The following is a 12,348-nucleotide window of genomic DNA, read 5'->3' as shown; positions in this document are numbered from 1 at the left end:
GGGCTCCCTGTTCAGCAGGGAGCCTGCTTCTCCCTCTCCCTCTGCCCTTCCCCCTGTTTGTGCTCTCTCTCTCTCTCTCTCAAATAAATAAATCTTTTTTAAAAATAGATTTTTGGGGCGCCTGGGTGGCTCAGTCGTTAGGCGTCTGCTTCGGCTCAAGTCATGATCCCAGGGTCCTGGGATCGGGCCCCGCATCGGGCTCCCTGCTGGGGGAGGGAAGCCTACTTCTCCCTCTCCCACTCCCCCTGCTTGTGTTCTCTCTCTCGCTGTATCTCTGTCAAATAAATAAATAAATAAATAATCTTAAAAAAAATTGTTTTTAAAAATAAATAAAACTTAAAAGGGGCGCCTGGGTGGCTCAGTTGGTTGAGCATCCAATTCTTGATTTTGGCTCAGGTCATGATCTCAGGGTCCCAGTATCGAGTTCTGTGTTGAGCTCTTCACTCAGTGGGGAGTCTGCTTGAGATTCTCTCTCTCCCTCTCCCTCTCCCCCTGCTCACACACTCTCTCTCTCCCTCTCTCTCAAATAAATAAATAAATAAATAAATCTTTATAAAAAAATTTTTTAAGTGAAAGCATAACCCATAGATTGGGAGAAAATATCTCATATATTTGATAAAAATCTATCCAGAATATATAAAGAACTCTTACAACTCAAAAACAAAGAAGACAGGGCGCCTGGGTGGCTCAGTTGGTTGAGCGACTGCCTTCGGCTCAGGTCATGATCCTGGAGTCCCGGGACTGAGTCCCACATCGGGCTCCCTGCTCAGCAGGGCGTCTGCTTCTCCCTCTGACCCTCCCCCCTCTCATGTGCTCTCTCTCTCTCTCATTCTCTCTCTCAAATGAATAAATAAAATCTTTAAAAAAAAACATTAAAAAAAAAAAAAGCAAAGAAGACAAACAACCCAATTTAAAGACAGGCAAACGACTGTAATAAACATTTCTTCAAAGAAGATAAATGGCCAGCAAGACATGGAAAGATGCTCAACATCTTGTTATTAGTTATTAGGAAAACGCAAATCAGCACCTTTACCAGGCCGGGAAGGCAGGGGTTTGGCTCTGGCAACCGGGCTGCGATGTGGTTCGAGATCCTGCCCGGGATCGGCGTCATGGCCGTGTGCTTGGTCATCCCCGGCATAGCCACAGCGCACATCCACAGGTTCAGTAACAGCGGCAAGGAAAAAAGGGTTGCCTATTATCCATTATCAGTGGAGTTTCATGCAAAGAGATAGGCGGGTCTCTGGGGTTAATTGTTACTCTTGTCAAAGGGTTGGGAGAATATCAATTAAGGAAGCATTTTCCTGATTGATGAAAAATAACTCAGTCATACTCATCTACCCCTTCTAGAAGGTTATGCAGTGTATTAATGTAGTGCATAATAAAAACAACAAAAAAGTAAAAAAAAAAAAAACGCACATCAAAACCACAATAAGATACCATTTTACCCCACTAGGATGACAATAATAAAATAAGGGGGGGCGGTGAATGGGAATAACAAGTGTTAGCAAGGATATGGAGAAATTTTAACACTCCCACATTGCTGGTGAGAACATAAAGGTGCAGTCACGGTGGACTGGCAGTTCCTCAAAAAGTTAAACACAGAATTACCCAGCAATTCCACTCCTGGGTATATACCCCAAAGAACTTAAAACAACTATTGAACAAGAACCTGTACATGAATGTTCATAGCAGCATTATTCATAATAGCCAAATGTGGAAAAAACCACCAACTGATGAATGGATAAACAAAATGTGGTGTACCCATACAAGGGATATTATTCAGCCATAAAAAGGAATGAAATACTGATACATGTTGCAACACAAATGAATCTCAAAAACATTACTTCTAGTAAAAGAAGCCAGACACAAAAGGTCAAATGTAGTATGATTCCATTGATATGAAATGTCCAGAATAGGCAAATCCCTAGAAACAGAAAGTAGATCAAGGCTGGGGAGAGGAGAGGATAGAGAGTGATTGCTAACAGATAGTAGGTTTCTTTTTGGAGTGATGAAAATGTTCTGGAATTAAGATGGTGATGAGGGTTGCACGACCTTGTTAATATACTAAAAACTGCTCAAATGTAGCTGTAAATTGAATTTTAGAGTATGTGAATTATAGCTCAATTTTAACAAGTGGAGCATTCATAAGTTTTTTTGTTAAATTTTCTTAAGTTCATTACATTTTTTAAAAGAGATTTTATTTATTTATTTGAGAGTGAGAATGAGCTGGGGCGGGGAAGAGCTAAGGGAGAGGCACAGGGAGAAGCAGACTCCCCGCTGAGCAGGGAGCCCGACGATCATGACTTTAGCTGAAAGCAGACACTTAACTGACTGAGCCACCCAGGTGCCCCTAAATGTGTTTTAAACGTGTCTTTGGTCTTAATGATGCAGGGACATACTGAAATCTGAAGGCTTGGGTCCCTCTCTCTTTGCAACTCATTTGTCATCCTCATTTCCCATCTCATCCCTGATCCACAGCTGCATACCAAACCCCTAGACATTACCAGAACACAGACCGCCAAGGTCTTTCATTCTCCAGCACCTGTGCTCATGCTTCTCCTTCTGCCTGGACACTCATGCCCACGGTCTACCTCATTCAATCCTATCTTGTCTTTCAATACCTAACACAAATGTCACTGGTGCCTTGAAGCTCCTCCAACTTTGCCCTACCCCAGCTCAGAAAATGTACTTTCTCTGTACCTCTCTCTGTATGTTCCTCTACGGTGGCATTTCTTATACTCTATTGTAATGGTTTAGTGCCATGTTGGTCTCTTTTCCTCCCTCTTCCCTCTTCACCTCAGACAAGGACCCTAAGGAGGTGCAACTTTCCTATTCCATTTCTACCACCAGTGCAGTGCTTAGAACAGAATAGGAAGAGAAGAAACCAACACTGAATGCCTAATAAGTGCAGAGTATATAAACATTAATCTTCACAACCATCCTGTAAAGTATATATTACCATCCCCATTTTACAGATGAGTAGACAGGTTCAGAAAGGTTGAGTATCTTTCCCAAGATCATTCAATTTATTTAAAAAGGTTTTATTTATTTATTTGACAGAGAGAGACACAGCGAGAGAGGGAACATAAGCAGGGGGAGTGGGGGAGGGAGAAGCAGGCTTCCCACTGTGCAGGGAGCCCGATGCGGGGCTCGATCCCAGAACCCTGGGACCATGACCTGAGCCGAAGGCAGATGCCTAAAGACTGAGCCACCCAGGTGCCCCAAGATCATTCAATTTAAGTGATGGAGTAGAGGGGCTGAGATCAGAACTGGACTTCTGTGCAAATCAAGGGTTCTCCCCGTCAGTACAGTGAGGCAGTTTTTATTTTTTATTTTTTTTTAAGATTTTATTTATTTATTTGAGAGAGAGAGAGAGAGCACAAGAGGGGGGAGCGGGACAGGGAGAAGCAGACTCCCTGCTGAGCAGGGAGCCCGATGCGGGACTCGATCCCGAGACTCCAGGATCATGACCTGAGCTGAAGGCAGTTGCTTAACCCACTGAGCCACCCAGGCACCCTGGTGAGGCAGTTTTTAGCACAGGCTCTGGGACCAGACTGCCTGGGTACATGTCCTTGGCTCTTCCACTTACTATCCTTTGCTTTAGGCAAACTATTTAGCCTATGATCATTTCTTCATTTACAAAATGAGGATTATAATTGTGCCTGCACATACGGTTTTTATGAAGAATAGATGAGATAGTATATATATAAAAATACTCATGGGGCATCTGCGTGGCTCAGGTGGTTACGCATCTGCCTTCAGCTCAGGTAATGATGCCAGGGTTCTGTGATTGAGCCCACAGTGGGATCCCTGCTCAGTGGGGAGTCTGCTTCTCCCTCTCCCTCTGCCTCTCCCCCCACTTGTGCTCTCTCTTGCTCACTCTCAAATAAATAAATAAAATCTTAATAAAAAACAGAGCAGTATCTGGCACATACTAAATGTTCAATAAATGTTAGTTACGATGCTTTTGTTACTGTCCCGTGTTGAGCTACTGTTTGGTAAATATTGGATGGCTGGATAAAATGTACATCATTCTAGGCAGAGATTACTGGATTGTCCAATTCACTGGCAAGTGAGGACTATAGTCTCTTAGGAATCCAGAGAGGAGGGACACCTGGGTGGCTCAGGCCATTGGGCATCTGCCTTCAGCTCAGGTTGTGATCCCAAGGTCCTGGGATCAAGTCCCACGCTGGGCGGGGGAGTCTGCTTCTCCCTCTCCCTCTCCCTCTGTGCTTCCCCGCCCACTCAAATATATAGAATCTTAAAAAGAAAGGAATCCAGAGATGAGATGTTAAATCTCTAATAAGTAAAAATACTAATGTGATAACACTTTGACCTTTTTAAGACTCTTTGAGCTGATAATGGCTATAAAAGAGAGGAAACCAAGTATTTTCAACTCCATTTCCAGATAATTTGAACTTGCTTAAACTATCCAGCATAAAGGAGCAAAATCAGAGATTCAGCTAGGCTCTAGCTTCTGATCCTACATGGTGGCAGTAACAACAAGAACAACAACATTAACAATAATAGCAGAAGTTCTTAATATGTGAGGTATTTAATTTAATGTTTATTGGAGCAGATTTCCCTACTATATCCAAGAGAGCAGAAGCTCAGAGCAAAAAGCATGTTACTGGCCTGATGGCAGAGCTATTCTAGGAATGGGAGGCTTTCTCATAAATCTGATGACTTATGAAGGTGACAAAAGGTTAGACCACTCAGTGTTGGAGAGGACAAGATCCTAGAAAGTGGAAATGTTCCACCACTGCCTGGGTATCAACAGCCTGGCTGCAACTGGGCAGCATTTCTATTTCTAATGTCAGGATAATAAGGAAGTTGCTGCCAATACTGCATAAAACTCAAGACACTTAGCAGTGATGGCTGACTTCCAACTGAGCCATTAAGGTAAATGTAAAAGAAAGCTCCAGGTAGAAATATCATTAGGAACTCAGAGAACACACTGAGTGTTTGAAGCTGGTACTTAACCTTCTATTATTGAACTCAGGCTCTTGCCATGCTGGGACCAATCTGAGTCCACTTATGACACCCCCTCGTGCCTATAATACTGCTCATTTCTGTTATCTGGGCTTCACAGAGGTAATTAGGGCAGCAATCTCTTACGGCTGGGCCTCAAAGTACTAAGATGTGATTTCTCCTGTCCTTGCATTTCCTTCCAGCCACAATCGTTCTATGATCTTGTTTGGGATTCCTTTTTTTCTTTTCTCCATTTCACTGTAACAAAGTCTGAAGAATACATAACATATATTAGTATTCCCTGACATACAAATCCTTTAAAGGATCTCTCTTAAGAGGAGATGGGATGGAGCCAACCATGAGAAAAGACAGGTCAAGAAAGTTTTGAAGAGAATAGTTCATGTGACAGTGCAAAATGACAGACACACCCAGAAGGGAACTGAGATAGATAATAAAAGGAAAAGCAATGCCTGACACAGAAGATACTCAAGAGCTGTTTGGGGACTGAGAGAATAAATAGTAACAGGAGAATGAAATACCAGGATTCTAAAGGTGGAACAGACGTATTTTCCCAGCTACCTTGTTATTCCCAGACCCAGCATATATTCAATAGATAAACATCTTATTTACATATTGTTTATGTAAATACAAATGCTAACTACAACCCTGAATGATAAATTAAAAGTAATTCATGGCAAACACCACAGTCCAGGGCTTGGCACAGCTGAAATACACAGATGAACTTTTTTTTTTACATTTTGAAGACAGAGCAAAGATCAGGACAAAAGTGTTGCCTTCCTAAAGTTAACCCATAGAGCCTATGCCACATGACTGCCTAGACTAGGCCTAGTATTCAGCCAAGGTTGATCGCTCCAACTCCAAACTCAGGACTTTCCTGCTCCCTCTCCCTGACAGCTTAGAACTCCTGGGCTCCATCTCTGAGCAACTCTGTTTATTGCAAATGCTCTTGATAAGCAATGAAGTCAGGATATGAGGCTTGGCTTCTCACTTCCGCTTTGAGACCCATTTCCCACCCACAAGCACCTGCCTTCATGGAGGTCACACATTTTCATTATGCTCATGAATTCTAAGGCTAGATCCAGAGCTCCTTTGTGCATTCTTCCCAGCCTGCTTTTGTTCTGGTACCTGCTTAGTTCATCCCCACTCACCTGCGTCTTACTCTGATTTTTCTGTCCATTAGTCCCATATCAAATTGCTTGCTGGTCATTTCTACATGCATATGTCAAATTCAAAACCACTGAGGCCAAATCCATTATTTATCCCCAAATCAGCTCCCCTTCTCAACCTCCCTGGCATGGCTATGGATCAAATAGAATGGATGCACAACCACTAAGAAATCTACCTGCCAGTAGGCCAAATCAGTGTATTGGGTCCCATGTCAGCCTTGCCCATAATCCCTCCAGCCACTTCCAGTCCTACTCAGCTAAACTTCTTTAGGCAGTTGTCCATTCTCACATTCTCCCTTCATCATCTCCTTTTCCTTTCATAATCCATACATTTAGCTCCCCTGAACTACCCCCCTCAACCAAAATTCCTCCTGATAAAGTCACTAATGGCTTTCTTGTTGCTAAAAGCAATTGATTCTTTTTAGCTCTTATCTTAAGTGACCCTCTACTAGCATTTAACAATGTTGACCACTCCCTCCTTCCTACAACACTCTTCCTTTAGTTTCTCTAACACCACACTCTCCTGATTGCAATCTACCCATCTTTGACTGCTTTTTCTCAGCCTCCCCCAAACCTGCTTTTCCTCTTATTCCTTATCTCAGTGAATGGCACCACCATCTTCTAAGCTTCCAAACCAGAAACCAATTTCCTTGGCTTCTCCTCCTTGCTCCTGACATCCCTTGGTCATGGAGTCTTACTTATTCTTCTTCCTAGTTTGCCTCTCTTCAGCCTCATTACCTATATTTGTAGAGCACTTACTATGTGCCGGGCAGGAGTGTTCTAAGTGCTTTAATCCTCACAGCAAACCTCTAAGGTAAATTTTATTATCATCTCCAAATTTCAGATTAGGAAGAGACCTAGGATGGTTAAGTAACTTGCATAATGTCACATAGCTATTAAGCAGCAGAGCAGGATTCAAACCCAGGTGGCCTGACTTAATTCTGGGTCCAGGTCCACTATTCTCTTTTACCTACATTAGTCCAACAGCCTCCTTGCTGGTCTTCCATCTTTCTGTCTTGGCTTCTTCTAATCCTCTACCCTGCAGCCTGAGTGATGTTGCTAAAACATGTCACTCTCTTGCTTAAAACTTTTACTGATTCCTCACTGCCTTCAGGATAAAGTCTACACTCAGGAACCTCCATAATCTGGTCAGCAAGTATATACCTCTTTGGCTGCATGTTTTTTGGCCTCATTTTAATCACCACCTTGAATGCCCCACTAGCATAGTGATAGCCTACGTTTCCAGACTTCTGCACATTGTCTGACCTGCCAAGAACACTAACTCCTTCCCTATTCAGATTTTACTTTTTCTGATAAGCCTTTTCTAACCTCCTAAAACTAGGCCATAAGCACCCCCTGTGCATTCCCACGGCCCCCAGTACTAATCTCCACTGTGGCATTTATTTCACTGTTGTTTTGCCTACTACTATCTGCTCTATCACAAAATTATGAGCTTCTTGAGAACAAGGACCTTGCAGAGTTCACTGTTGTATCCTCAGAACTCAGCTTAGTGCCTGCCTGGTATGCAGTGGATGTTTAATAATCACTGAATCAATAAGCCTTTATTGTCTGCATCACACTGTTTAACATCTACTTATAAATGCTGTATAATATTTTCATTTTCATATGTGTTAGCCTGATCTTTATAACCAGATTCTAGGTTCCTGGAAGATAGCAAATATACTCAGTACTTCAAAGTTAGAGGTTGCTGACACAAAGACTGATACAGTTAATATTTATTCAGGGCTGAGTGAACATCAACAATCCAATGGTGTAGGTACTATTTTTATCTCTCTCAACCTCCATTTGAGGAAACTGAGTCATAGAGAATTTAGTAGCTTCCCTAAGATGATATAGCTAGTAAATGAGAGCTGGGATTTGAGTTCTGATACTGGTACCTGTACTCTTAACCACAGTGAGAACAGGCTGAGGAAACTGAGAATTACAGATGCTAAGTAACTTACCCAAGACCATACTGTAGTGCTAAGACTGGAACCCAGGTCTTTCCAAAGCCTACACTCTTAATTATTTGGCATACAGCTCCTCTTGCTTTAAATGTCAGCACTAAAGCTCATACTGGGTGTTGATAAATTTTAAAAGCTTCAGCTCCGGTTTACTGAGATTGAAGAATATTACATTCCTTTCCCAAAGAGGCATCCTTGTAGCTTATTGGGTTAATTTACCTTAAATGTCAACAGCCTAGCCTTACAAGCCAATTAAGTTTATATAGTCTCTAGTGTTATCCCTGCAACACTGAAGACTGTGTTTTCCTCAGTGTGAAAACCCATGTTTTCTAAGACTGGCCTCTAAGTAAAAATCTACTCTCATTCAGAAATTTATTCTTCCCCTTATTTCTCAAAACCAGTTATGTGATATTCCCAAGTTCTCTGCTTTTGTGGATCCTCAGTTCCTCAGTGTAGAATGTCTTGTTTCTGAAAGTCACCTCTTGGCTGTTTTATTGTTTACCCTTAACAATGATCCACAAGCCCTCTTGGCTGTTTTATTGTTTACCCTTAAAAAATTACTATTCTCTGTAGGCTTATTAGACTCTTTGTCTTTATGTGGTACTCTGCTTTTCCCTTTTTATCTCAAACATTTACTAAACACTTAACTGTGTATCAAAATGCAAATAACCGGGCGCCTGGGTGGCTCAGTCGTTAAGCGTCTGCCTTCGGCTCAGGTCATGATCCCAGGGTCCTGGGATCGAGTGCACATTGGGCTCCCTCCTTGAGGGGAAGCCTGCTTCTCCCTCTCCCACTCCCGCTGCTTGTGTTCCTGCTCTCGCTATCTCTGTCTCTGTCAAATAAATAAATAAAATCTTAAAAAAAAAATGCAAATAACCTAACTCATTGAAGGCCATACTTTCAAAGAAAATGGTCTTGGGGTTTAGATATTGGAATATTATTTCCTTAACAATCTTCATAAAGTCATCCTCTGCTCAGTTTGCAATTATACACCCAAATATCTTTCAGCAAAATCTCAGCAGCTACTTCTACAACACATTATATGGAGAGAATAGCTGGAGCCAACTCATTAGATATGACTCCAAAGATTTTTACCAACATGTTAGACCTCTTTTGCTGACAAAAAAGATTCTTAAGTCTTTTAACAGCTTTATGGCTTCCTTATTAGAGCTCTTCCACTAACATTCCCTATTATCAAAATGAACTGCCCATCTTTCTTGGGAAATGTTCTGGAGGTTATTTCCTGAGGTAACAGTATGGCTTTGTCTCTCTGGATCAGTAATGATTTAATATAAAATTGAGAGTCAAACATCCCTGAAATATTTAGTAAAATATGAGTTATTATATTTCACAACGTTGTCTTCAGGGATATATACAATCCAAAATGAGTATATGAGTAGTGCTGTATCATATTACTATTGTAGTAATATTTCCAGAAGAAATATGGAATTTGGAGTTAACTGTAGGCCATGAAATATGGCCATATTACACCAATACATGAAGCAAAGTTCAAAACTAGATTATAAGAAAAAGACCAAAACATCATCAATGATGATGAAAGGCACATCTCTGAACTAAATCCAATTTCCTTGAGGAAGGAAGGTACTGAACTTATTATAATAGAATACGCCTTTGAAGGACTGAGAAACAAGCCTGTCATTCTAGAAAAAATCAAATCATGCAGATAAATGTCTTACAGGCAAGAAAAAGCAGAGATGACTAAGCTGAAAAAAATCTTCTCTAGCCTGTCTTATATCTTTTCTAGGTAGTGCTGTTCCTGATAAGACACATGGCACAAAATATGGTTTCCCTGTACATCAAGGTAAGTTACAGAAGATAGCAGTTTTCTGAATAGAAAACTTAGATAATAGCAACAGGTAACGAAGTTTGGGATTCTGAGGAAGAAATACTGGCACCCCTACATGGGCACAGTAAATAATCTGAAAATGGTACAAGTGCTGGCCTATGTATAGCCTGTCTCTATTATAATCAGAGGGGAAAGTATTATAATCTGGCAGAAGTAGCCCTTCAGAGTCTGAGGAGCATTTCATCAGATAATAACTGAACACTCACTGCATACAAAGGCAATAGATTAGATGCTGAGGAAGCAATCCAAAAGAACTCCCTGCTACTCTGAAATTAAAAACTGCATTCTCATTTTCTCAAGCCTATATATTTTATGTAATGAAACAAAATGTACATCATATTTCTCTTGCAGTGGTGTAAGAGTATTTAGGATCCTCAAGGAAAATTGTGCAAAGAACCCTTCCCCTTCAGCCTTCTGCCTGTATAAATATCCTAATTCCCTGAAAATAATGTAAGCTTTCTTTAACAAATGGAGTATACCCCATTACTCTCTCCCTGACCATTTCACTTTGTTTTTCGTAACACTTAAGACCACCTGACACTTTACATATTTATCATTTATCTTTCCCAACTAGAATATAAGCTTCATAAGGGCAGAGATTTCAAGTATTTTTTTTTTTTAAGATTTTTAAATTTATTTGACACAGAGAGAGAGCGCGCACAAGCAAGGGGAGTGGCAGGCAGAGACAGAGGGAGAAGCAGACTCCCCACTGAGCAGGGAGCATGATGCCGGACTCGATCCCAGGACCCTGGGATCATGACTTTAGCCGAAGGCAGATGCTTAACGGACTGAGCCACTGAGGCATCCCTCAAGATGCCATCCTTCTTCACAGATACATTCTCAGTATCTGGAACTATATCTAGTATGTGGTAAGTTCTCAAAAAAATTGTAAAATTAATAAAAGTGTTTTAAAAAGACCCCTGAATACTATATTAGAATTATTAAATTACTAAATTTTGGCATATCTGTGTATATGTATATGTGAGTAAATTTACAGATTCTGTGTAATATCCAGCATAGGTCAAGTCCAGGAGTCAGAGGATCAGAAGCTTTTGTGGGGAGACAGAAGCATGATCGCATAAACAAAGCAACACGTCTTATTAAATGGACTGAAGGAATCAAACACAGTCAGCAAACTTCTGTAAAAGTAAACTAAATTTATCTCTGTCCTTTCCATGTCTGAAATCTGACTGTAGTAAATTCAAATTCACTTCAGATTGGTTGGATTGACATTAGCTTTCTTCCTTGATAAAGCTTTTGAAACTTAGTGAAGTTTTTTTCTTCTCCCTAAATTACTGCCTAAAGATACAAGCCCTCAGATCGAAACAGTTTCCTATTTCTATTTTGAGATTTGCCTGAGTCACAAGGTAGTGTTGGAGAATCACTCTGTTCTGTCTCTCCATTTACTGAGGCTGCCTGGGAACTCAAACTGTCAGCCAAACAGGAAGAGGACCCTTCTGCCTAACTCCAAAAGGCCTAAGTCATATGAATGTGGTGAGGTTTAATGATGGATATAAATCACTGCGAATGGATTTCTCCACAGGGTGGAGAAAAAAAGCAAACATTTGACTTTACTTCCTCTGTATGAATTCAGGGCTGGTAGAAAGGGTAGACTATTAAATATAGCTGAGCAAATGTCCCAATGTTTGCATAACATGTGTTTTCAACTAAAGAGACCCCTTCTGTATTCCTACTATATATGATACCCCCAAAACCCAAATATAAACAAAGTAAAGTGACTGATCTGATCCTGGCAAAGTTATACTGTTTTAAAAAAAAAAAAAAAAAGCCAGTGTTCATAAAAACGTATAAACCACAAAGGCCCTTTTTCTTTTTCAGAAATGGATATAAAGTGTTCCTTCCACCTGGATACTCTTATTTGAGCCCCCTATGTGGTCTTGAGTTCCTCCTGTTTGTGTAATTAGCATGTCCTAAGCTGTTCTGCCTTTGGGACTATAATTTCAAACCTTCCTCCCCACAATGATGCCTCCTGACAGAGTTACTCTTTCTGTACTCACACAAATGGAAACAGAAGAGATGAAAGCCCTGGGGATGCAGTCAGTGTAGGTCTCAAACTGATCCTCTGCTAAGCACAACCTGAACTCAGCCTCTCTCTTCTCTGGGCGGAGATCCTCTCTTGGCTTAGTGATCTCGCGTGGCATAGGAGGCTTAGGACCCAGGGGGCGCCTTTCAGCCGAAAAACACCTCGCTGCAGCAAGCTAGCTGGGAAGCTCCCAGCTCTAAAGAGAGGCTGTTTACCAGAAGAGCATAACAAGGGCAGGTCTGACTGCAAGGCTGGGACTGGGTGGCAGAGCCGACGCTAAGGGGACCCCGGTTGGACACTGGTTGGTCAATCACC

At 41.3% G+C, this 12,348-nt stretch overlaps 1 long non-coding RNA gene and 1 pseudogene across 1 annotated transcript in view; one reads left to right on the top strand and one right to left on the bottom strand.

The window, feature by feature from the left end:
- The window catches only part of LOC116625988, a 25,155-nt gene extending 12,807 nt beyond the window's left edge, over positions 1 to 12,348 (bottom strand). The window contains exon 1 of the long non-coding RNA XR_004298148.1: positions 12,008 to 12,348. This is a non-coding gene — a long non-coding RNA (uncharacterized LOC116625988). The remainder of the gene's footprint in view (positions 1 to 12,007) is intronic.
- On the top strand, positions 1,077 to 1,289 carry LOC116625987 (annotated as a pseudogene).

Source organism: Phoca vitulina, unplaced genomic scaffold, assembly GCF_004348235.1.
Source record: "Phoca vitulina isolate PV1807 unplaced genomic scaffold, GSC_HSeal_1.0 scaffold82, whole genome shotgun sequence".
NCBI classification, from domain to species: Eukaryota; Metazoa; Chordata; class Mammalia; order Carnivora; family Phocidae; genus Phoca; species Phoca vitulina.
The sequence above is the reverse complement of the archived record's forward strand: the minus strand, read 5'-3'. Positions and strand labels throughout refer to the sequence as shown.